Source organism: Rhinopithecus bieti, unplaced genomic scaffold, assembly GCF_001698545.2.
Source record: "Rhinopithecus bieti isolate Rb0 unplaced genomic scaffold, ASM169854v2 scaffold_6513, whole genome shotgun sequence".
Taxonomy (NCBI): domain Eukaryota; kingdom Metazoa; phylum Chordata; class Mammalia; order Primates; family Cercopithecidae; genus Rhinopithecus; species Rhinopithecus bieti.
In genome coordinates, this window is record NW_016805931.1 from 2,683,819 (window position 1) to 2,694,351 (window position 10,533).

The 10,533-nt window shown below is 43.5% G+C and overlaps 1 pseudogene; it reads right to left on the minus strand.

The window, feature by feature from the left end:
* Positions 1-257: 257 nt before the first annotated feature.
* On the minus strand, positions 258-2,280 carry LOC108530962 (pre-rRNA-processing protein TSR1 homolog; annotated as a pseudogene).
* Between the last annotated feature and the right edge of the window lie 8,253 nt (positions 2,281-10,533).

Sequence of the window (10,533 nt, forward strand, 5' to 3'; positions counted from 1 at the left end):
CACAGTTATTAATAATACATTGTATTTATGCATTTATTTTTATTTCAGTAAGATTTAATAGCTTTTTGGATTAAGTAGTAGAAAAACTTCCATACTTAGCTGAGACATTTTGTTAAGGCCAAAAAAAAATGTCTCGCAAAATGGCTCAGCAGACTGACAGGCTGACGCAGAAAGTAAACTTGTGCCCAGTCACAAGTTGTGACTCCCATCCCTGGAGTGCTGATTGGCACCAGTAAGACAGAATCTCTTTAAATCCATTACTCCATGCCCACCTGAGGTACTGTTGAAGAAATCTCACTTTTCACTCAAGATGCTGTTTCTGGTACACTTGGGTCATAAGTCCATTTGGTGAAAACTTGTTTGTAGAGGTTCATCAGTTCTGCGTTCTGAGATTTTAGCTTCCCATCAAAGTTGCACTTCATGTGGCCATGGGTACCTAAAGGCTCCTGGATGTGTCCTCTGCGGCTCCACTTTGTTCTCAGTTTCACTGGTTTAAAACACTGCACATCCTTTCTATTGAAGAACATACCACTGCCATCTTAGTACAAATTTTGAAAGGATGACCACTCAGGACGACTCTCTTGATGACCATTCTGTTTGGATCCACCAACAAAAGATGGCCTGTAGCAATGAGATTGTGCATTCCATTGCTTTTCTGCTTGAGAAGCAGCAAAGATGAATGAGGAAAAGTGATTGGCAGATATACTGTCACCGCCAGGTCCATGTCAGCAGTCAGGAATCTCTGAAATTTAGGTTTGTCTGCTCCAGCGTGCTGAGAGAATAAAGGTGAGGCTTGGCAGTGCCTGGATCGACAGTGGAATATGAGCTCCTCCTTGGCTTTCACAGAGTCAGTGCTGCCAGGGTCATGCCTCACCACCATATTCAATACTGACCTCTTCTGTTCATGAGGTAGTGAAGAAAATGCAGTCAAGGGTGCTCCTTGCCTGAAGCACTCAATCACAGAGACAGGGACTTCAAAGACGTGAAGTGTGACATACCAGCCAAAATCAACTCCTTCAACCTCTTTTTCTTCAATCTCTTTAAAGATGCTTTTCCTACTAGTAGTAAAGTTCTGCAACTGAAATATTCAAGCATAATCTTGAGGAAGATTTTTCCTTAGATTCCCATGGAGATGTCTGGAAGCTCTTGAGGCCTTTGTATTTCTGAAGTTGAATTCTGGCAGCCACATAACGGGGAGTGTCCACTTTATCTGGAAATATCTCTTCCAGTCTTTCTTGTTTACATTTCTCCAACATTTTTGCCTCAGCTTCTTCATCCACTTTCTTATCATAGAGATCATCATGCACAGACTCCCTTGTAGTCAGAGTTTCACATTCCTTCTCTTCTTCATCTTCACACTTTCTTCCTGAGACTCCTCCTCCACAAAATCCTCATGTTCTATATCATCATATTCTTTACCACTTTAGAAACTCCCTTCAAGAAATCCTTTGTCTCACTCAACTCCTCCTCATTGGGCCAGGTTTACTCCCCCTGCCTTGGATCTGGGATAACCTGTTTATCAGGATTCCTGTCTAGCAGGGTCTGCCTTCATTAGGACTTTAAGGTCTTCTTCCATATCATTGACACTATCCATGGCACAAATCTCTATTGCCATGTCTGGGTCCTTTTGGGATTTAATTACTCTAGGATTTAAAGGGAAAGGGTCCATGGGGGCATCTATGTGTTTCATCTGGAAATAACCACGTCCAGTGATATGCAGCAACCTATTTACATTCAGAGTCTGCCCACGAACATAGCCTGAAATTTACAAGGTGCCCACCAAGTTATTCTCTTCACTAGAAACAAAATCAGCAGTATGGTCAAATAGGTAGGCCTGCTGATCTCAAAAAGCAAGATGCCGTTGCTTCTGGTTAGCCAACTGCCTAACTAGCATCCCTGCCTCCTGTTGAGTGTCTAACAAGAGGAGTTTGTCATCCAGAAAGTGCTTCTCCACTGCTTTACTTAGCTTCTTTCTGGCATCTATTTGTTTCTTCAGTGGGAGACCAGATAATCCCTGGACAGCTAGTGCTAATGAGGAGGGTCATCCTTGCTTCCCAGCTGTCTCTTCTCTGCCAGAACCGCCTCCTTCTTCTGCTTTTGGAGCTGGCTGGCAGGATGCCTCTGGTCTATTCTGCTGAGTTCTTTTCTCACCTTCTTGCTTAGGGTGTTCAGTGCTAGACAGCCCTTGCCATCCTGCTGTGCAGATCCCCAACCCTGATGCCACCCACTTTTATGAGCTTTATTCTGCGGCTTGAGTGGGCTGGAGTGGTGGGCTGCCATGCTGCAGCTCACGTGTACAGAGTCAGCCTATTGTATTTATTTTATTTTATTCTTTAATTTTTTTTGTAAAGTCGAGGTCACACTATGTTGTCCAGGCTGGTCTTGAACTCCTGGACTCAAGTGATCATTCCACCTTGGCCTCCCAAAGTGCTGGGATTACAGACATGAGCCACCACACCTGGCCAATAATGTATTGCATATTCCAAAATTGCTAAAATAGAATTTTAATGTTCTCATCACAAAAAAATGGTAAATTAGTGAGGCAATGCATATATTAACCAGTTTGATTTAATCCTTCTATAATATATGCATAGATCAAAACATCACATTGCCTCCTTTTCCACTGTATAGCAGAGGGATGGCACAGATACTTTGAAGGGAGCAAATGATACACAACAAACACGCCAATAAATGAGTGGAAAATATTGTACTCCATAAATATATACAATAAAATAATTAAAAATTAAAGAATAAAATGTGGAAGAGTTGGATATTATTTTTCTTTCCAGAGTTAATATAATACCCTTTAATAACATTTGTACAAGCTTTTTTTTTTTTTTTTTTTGCGTTTGCCATATTAGAATTCCCATACAGAAGACCAGGGAAAGAATGAACGTTCTTAGCAGTAAGAGGAAATATAGTCTAGCCCAGCAGCACTCGGAGATCCAGTACTCTCTCGAGTACCACCAACTGAGTGGATGCATCCCTTTTTGATAACCATAACTATCCCTCAGTGCCAAAATTTACTGTTTTGTCTAATCTCTGGCCAGCCCAGTTGAGCTAGAGAAAGGTTGTGTTTAAGTGCAGTAAATACCTCACAGAGAAACAAGTGAGTTTTCATCCAGGTGGTTCCCCTTTCAGTTGCAACTTAATTTCCTCTCGTTTTTTGCTCCATTGACATAGTATAGTTATCATCGGTCCTCAGTGCAGTGGTTAACAGTTCAGACTCTAGATTAGACTAGCAAAGTTTGAATCCCAGCTCTGCTGGTTACTAGCTGAGTGGCTTTAGGCAAGCTACTAAACCTTTTTGTGTGTCTTGTTCCTCACCTTTAAAACAAGAATCACAATGCCTGTACCTATCTCATATAGTTGTGCTGACTTAAGTGATTTAATATTTGTAAAGCTCACGGAATAGTTTAGGTGAATGGTGAATACTATATTTGGTAAATAAATAAAAATAACACCTACTATCTTAAACTGGTATCTCTAAATTCACATATTAGACTGCAACTAAATTGGAGTCTGGAGCTAAACTTTAACAGGGAACAGGTATCCTAAAAACGAACATGAATTTACCAAATAGCCCTCAATGTCCCCAGGGCTGATTTTTAACTGCTATTGCAAAGCATTCCACCCTCCCAGGGCCTGTAGATGTTGAGGGTATACGGCGGCCTGGAAAAAGTGTCGACTGGTTTTCATAAGCTCGGCACTGACTGATCATCTACTTTCTTATTCGTTGGGTAGGTGCTAACTGTAAGTTGGGTAAAATAGAGGTTTTACTGGAGCAGGGGGCTGGGACGTCAGAGAACAAGCCCTGCACTCCCTCTGACACGGAGGTGATAACAGCAATTCAGTCAGGAGGTGACAGTCTGGACCAAGGGTGTGGTTAAAATGGCACAGGTGGGACAGAATTGGGAGCAGGTATAAGCTGCAGGCCAGGACTGTCCTTAGGGGCAGTAGTGATGGGAGAGACCAAACCAACAGCCCCATTCAATGATGAAAGTTGACTTGGGCATGGCCAAGGAAGGAAAAGACCAGCACCTCTGTCTTAGCCCTGGCAGTGGCTCATCCACCTGCTCTCCCTGGAGCCTCCTTTTCCACTGTGTAGCAGAGGGATGGCACAGATACTTTGAAGGGAGCAAATAATACATGACCAACACACAAACAAATGATTGGAAAACAATTCTACACAGCAATTCTTGCCTGCTCCCTTGAGGCCTGAGAAAGTTCAATCAAAATCAGAATTAAAGAATGCCCGTACTGGCCCCCACAAGCAGGGGCTCATGGGCTTTGGAATCCAGGAGAGAGAGAGGACTCGGGAACGTCAAACACGTAGCTGACTGCAGAAGTTTCACTTTTCACTCTACTGTTTTCCTTAAAATTTCCCATGGACGGTATTCTTGGTTGTTGGGGTGGAAGAGAGAGAGGGAGAAGGGAACAGGAAGGAAATATTTCAAGGGGGAGCAAAGTTGAATTAAGACTGGTGGTTGAAGGTTGGTGATTAATGCCCCATCTCTTACTTCTCTCCTTCCATTAATGTCTAAGGGGAAGCAACAGAAAAGGTCAGTTCTGAGTAGGGGAAGCAAAGGCTGAGCAGTCACGCTGCTCTCATCAGATTTAGCGAGATTTTTGCCCAGCTGTTTGCTGAAAGAAAAGCAGGAAAATGAAGAACCAGAGGGCGCAGGCAGGGCCACTCTGTCTTGAATGGTCTCATTCCTCATTCTCAAAGAGAATCTTTCAGGCGTTAGCTCTTCCTTGAGAATTTCTGTGGCTCAGAAAACTGCCCTTTGAAGCCCAGGATGACCACTTTTTTTAATGTTTATTTTTTGAGATGGAGTCTAGCTCTGTCGCCCAGCAGGCTGGAGTGAAGCGGCGCCATCTCGGCTCATAGCAAACTCTGCCTCTTGGTTTCAAGCAATTCTCCTGCCTCAGCCTCCCAAGTAGCTGGAACTAGAGGCGTGTATCATCACGCCCGACTAATTTTTTGTATTTTTAGTAGAGATGGGGTTTCACCATGTTGGCCAGACTGGTCTTGAACTCCTGACCTCAGGTGATCCACCTGCCTTGGCCTCCCAAAGTGCTGGGATTACAGGCATGAGCCACCATGCCTGGCCATTTTTTTTTTTTTTTTGGAAAGACCTATCTGTGATCCTCCCACTGGCTGCCCCAGGCAGGGCTGTCGGCTTTGTTGTCAGGATATTTCATGTTGGACACTGTTATAGGTTGAGTTGTGTCCCCTACAATTTATGTGTTGAAGTCCTAACCCTTAGCAGCAGTGAATGTAACCTTATTTGGAAATAGGATTTTTGCAGATGTTATTAGTTAAGGTGGGCCCTCATCTGCTGTGACTGGTATCCTTAAAAAAAGGGGGAACTTGGGGTGGGCGTGGTGACTCACGCCTGTAATCCCAGCACTTTGGGAGGCTGAGGTGGGCAGATCACGAGGTCAGGAGATCGAGACCATCCTGGCTAAGACGGTGAAACCCCATCTCTACTAAAAATACAAAAAAAATTAGCTGGGCATGGTGGTGGGTGCCTGTAGTCCCAGCTACTCAGGAGGCTGAGGCAGGAGAATGGCGCGAACCTGGGAGGTGGAGCTTGCAGTGAACCGAGATTACGCCATTGCACTCCAGCCTGGGCGACAGAGCAAGACTCTGTCTCAAAAAAAAAAAAAAAAAAAAAGGCGGGGGGCAGGGGGAGGTGAAATTTGGATGCAGACACATGCACACAGGGAGAATGCCACATTCAGATGAAGGCAGAGATGAGGGCGATGCTTCTATAAGCCAAGAGATACTAAGGATTGCCAACACACCACCAGAAGCTAGGAGAGAGAACACATGCTTCCTCACCACGTTCTAACCTCCAGAACTCCAGAACTATGAAACAAGGAATGCCTGCTGTTTTAACCCACCACTTTGTGGTACTTTGTTATAGCAGCCATAGCAAACTAATAGAGGCAGCAACTTGAAGGTTTGGACTTACTGGAAATAAACTTTTCTGTGGCAGATGGATCTACTCCACATTGTCCCTCAGCCTTATATTTGACTTTTGCCAGTAACGGCTTGTACAATGACCTTTGGTGTGCTTCTGCTCCGGATCCCCCTATATCTCTCTGGTGGAAAATTTCCTAGCTGCTCCAGGCTGTGTAGGGGGATCAAGAATGGAGTTCTTTGTTTAGAGTTTGCGTGGTGTACATAAATAACGAGCATATGGGGAATTTTCAAGCCAGAGGCATTTCAGAACTAGGCAAGGGAAGAGAAGTTTCATTCGTTAAAGACGTTTCCTGTTAAAATTCATCACAAGCTTCTCTACATCCTCCCTTTCCAGTGTCCTGCCCCCTCCCCACACACCCCAAATATGTAAGAGACTTTCTTAGCAGCGTAGGCCCAACAGGATGTTGTGAGAATGAATAAGAAAAAACTAATACATCAAACCAGATGAATGGAGAAAGCTCTGTTTCTTTTTGTGCATATAACTTCAGAACTGTAAAAAGGAAACGAGTAAGAGAATTTCTCATAAGTGAACATGCTGTTAAGTGTGTCTAAATTGTTTATACAAAGTGTTGCCTTCAGAAAATCACCCCAGTTGTTCCTTTTAGTTATGGGGACATGCACTGAAATTCTACCTTCAGGATTTTAATGGAGACTTCTTGTGTTAGTAGCTTATGTGCCTAGCTGCCCCAGGCTGTAAAGTAGGGGGGTCAAGTTTCAGGTGTAAGAGCTGGTCTACTCCAAGGCAGTCCACCCAGAAAGCAGGAGGTAGGCCTGGCCCTGGGGAATAATTTTGGATTCGCTGAACGCAGGGTGCCCCACTTAGTTACTGCTATTTCCTATTATCCTGTGGATGCTTGATAGCAACCACATCTATTGGCTCTGTAAAAGCCCTTTTAAATAAAAATATTTCATTAGCTGCCAGGGAATTGGTGAGGCAAGCTGTGTAAAAGGCAGCTCCATTTGCTTGGGTCTGGGAAGGAGGTTGACTCCTGGTTAGCACAAGCATCCCAGTTTCACACCCCATTAACAAGGTGTCAGTTGGATTTCTCCCTTTTAACCCAAACCACAGCCCTGGGGAAGCTGGCCAGCCTTCCACTTGCTTCTGGTGCAGATATTCATGGTTTCATGGTCTGACTTAGTTGAAGTGATTTCTTGCAATGGTTTCAGAAGAGGCGCGTCCACGTTCAAATGTAACCATATATGGCAATGAGAAATGTTCATCATATAAGGATTGCCTCGTATTTTGAATTACGGTGCTTTCTGGACAAACCTCCTGAAGATCAATGTGTATAATTGGTTATTTGCAGTAATGTTAGGAAATCAAATAGAAAAAGTAACAAAAAATAACAAAAGGTAACAAAAGAGTAATAATTCCTACTCTTAAAAATATTTGTTAAATGGTAAGGTGCAAGAGAGAATACAGAACATAAAGCATAAAACTGAAGGAAGTCAGATTAGGGTACAATTTATTGAAGATCTACAATGAGCCAGGAAATGCACTAAGTTCTTTATTATGTATCCTTATCTTGGGAGGAGAGAGAGAGGGGTGGGAGATGAGGGAGAGAGAGAGAGAATATGAATAGATCCATTTGGAGAATTTATCCTGAATTATTGAAGAAGGGTAATTTATAAGAGTGTCATAAAGTCATGTAGGGGTTTGAGGGGCAACAGAAGAGAGGTAATTATGTATCCCTAAACCCTAAACCCAACAATCACATTTTTCTGATTTACAGAAGGGTCTAATCCCTGAGAAATGTTTTTAAGATCAAGGTCCAAACTCTGGCTTTGGAATAATTGGTCTGTTGCCTGGAGTCAGGACTTTGGCTTTTAGAGACAAAAACAGTAATCAAAAACAGCTTTCAGAAAGATGTCACTCTACTCCAAGCCTACCACAGTGACTTGCACATAGTATGAACTGAAATAAGAGTTTGTGCAGTGGATGAACAGAGGATTTTATATTGAAATGTTGTTTGTAGCTGACAATTCCTGTACTTCTTTTTCCACTTGAAGATGATGAAGAAAGACTTGTCTGAGTTGCAATAAGAGAAAATAGGTTAGAATTCCCAGCTGCAAGCAGAAAGAAATCTTGGTAAGTGCTTCAGGAGGGTTAATGAAGTTCTTTCTGGAGTATCTATGGCAACAGAAAGGCTAAACATAGCCCTATGTACTATGTAGAAGAATAGGGTAGATCTTTTTTTTTTTTTTTTTGAGATGGAGTTTCACTCTTGTTGCCCAGGCTGGAGTGCAATGGCACAATCTCGGCTCACTGCAACCTCCGCATCCCAGGTTCAAGTGATTTTCCTGTCTCAGCTTCCCCAGTAGCTGGGATTACAGGCATGCACCACCACGCCCAGCTAATTTTTTGTATTTTTAGTAGAGATGGTGTTTCACCATGTTACCCAGGCTGGTCTTGAACTCCTGACCTCAGGTGATCCACCTGCCTCGGCCTCCCAAAGTGCTGGGATTACCAGAGTGACCCGCTGCACCTGGCCAGATCTTTAAAATCTGCTCCTTACCCCTTGCCTGCGTGCCTTTTCATTTACTACTTCGTGGGAGACATAGTCACCTAGAATTATACTAAGTCTCCCGGAATGATGGAATTCTTTCTTTTGGTCAAGATGCTCAGTCTTTTTGAGGACACAAGCATCATGCAGCTGATGTTGCCTGACCCATGTTATGGTATAAAAAGGATGCATATCAGTTAGGGATTGGTTTAGCTGAGAATGAAGGCAAACCCCAAATAAAACGGCATAAACACAATAGAAATTGAAGAAGTTCAGAGGAAAGTATCCTGTTCATGACATTGTCAGGAGCCACCTTTTTCATCTTGTGGCTTCTCTACCTCACAGCCCAAGGTGGTTGCTTGAGCTCCAGCCATCATGTCTACATTCTAGCAAGGAGGAAGGAAAGGTACATTTCATTTTTTGAGACAGGGCCTTGCTCTGTTACCCAGGCTGGAGTCTCGTGCCATAATCACGACTCACTGTAGTCTTGACCTCTCCTGGGCTCAGGTGACCTCTCACCTCAGCCTCCCGAGTAGCTGGCACTACAGGTATGTGCCACCATGCCTAGCTAATTTTCATATTTTTAGTATCGATGGGTTTTGACATGTTGCCCAGGCTGGTCTCGAATTCCTGAGCTCAAGCAATCTGCCTGTCTTGGCTTCCCAAAGTGCTGGGATTATAGGTGTGAGCCACGACGCCCAGCCATATTCTATTCTTACAAGGACACTTCCTAGAAGTTGCAAGAAGCACCTTTGCTTTTATAGCATTGGCTAAAACTTACACATAGACATTCCACTTTCAGGGAAGGCTAGTAATGTGGTCTCTATTTTGGACATTAAGCACTAGTGAAATACAAGGGATTCTATTATGAAGAAAGCAGAGGAGTTGGATTAGAAGGGGACAACTTGCAGTCTCTACCATGAAAGTAAAATGGGCATCTGAGAGGTTTAATGACGAGGCTTGTCACACTGGCCATGAAAACACTACTTTCCTTTCTAACTGTTCGTTGTTAGCTTCTCATTTGAGAGTAGGCACCAAAGGGAATCACTCTACACTCACCTTGGTTTTTCTCTCAGTTTTAACTTGATTTTGAAATCTTGACAGTAGGAACATCTTGGCAAACCCTGAAGGTGTTCACTAGACTCTTGGAGGCAGCCTAGGTTCCCAGGAGAAGAGCACTACTTTCAAACTCTAATGGAAAAATGCACTGTGAGGCAGTAGGTCTGGACTAGGGCCTGAAATTCTACATTTCCAACAAGGTCCCTAGTGACGCAGTGCTGCACTGCTGCACTGCACAGACCATGTTTTCAGTGCAAAGGTTTAGAGAAAGTTCTCTATGGCTATCTGAGTCCCAGTTTGTAGTAGGATATTCAGGAAGGGATAGCGTACTTGCCCAATGAGTTTTTCTTGCCTGCTGTACAGATACAATCTATTCACTAAGACAGTGCTATTTCAGTAGAGAAAGAGCTTACTAAATGCAGAGCTAGCCAAGCCAGAAGGATGGGAGTCTGTTACTCAGAACAGCTTCCCTAAAAGGTCAGAGGCTAGGGTTTTTCAAAGACAGTTTGGCAGGAAGAGGGGTAGGGAATGGAAAATGCTGATTGGTTGGAGATCATAGGGGTGGGAAAATGATCCTCTTGCACTGAGTCAGCTTCCGGGTGGAGGCCTCAGGACCGGTTGAGTCATGACTCACCAGTCCAGGTAGAGTCAGCTGGTCACCAGAATGCAAAAGTCTGAAAAAAAATATCAAAAGACCCATCTTAGGTAACACTCTAGTGATGTTATCTATAGGGGCAATTAGGGAAGTTACAAATCTTGTGACCTCTTCGAAGGATGGCTGGTTCTTGTTTCACTATTCCCACTTTTAGCAGAGTTCTGGCCCCTCCCATAATTCTAATCTTGTGGCCTTCCTTTAGTTTTACACAGGCAGTTTCTGTTCCCAACAAGAAGGGGATAGTTTTGGGAATAGCTATTGTCATCCTTGCTTTAAGGTAAATTATAAACTAAATTCCTTCCAAAGTTAGCTTGGTCTATTGT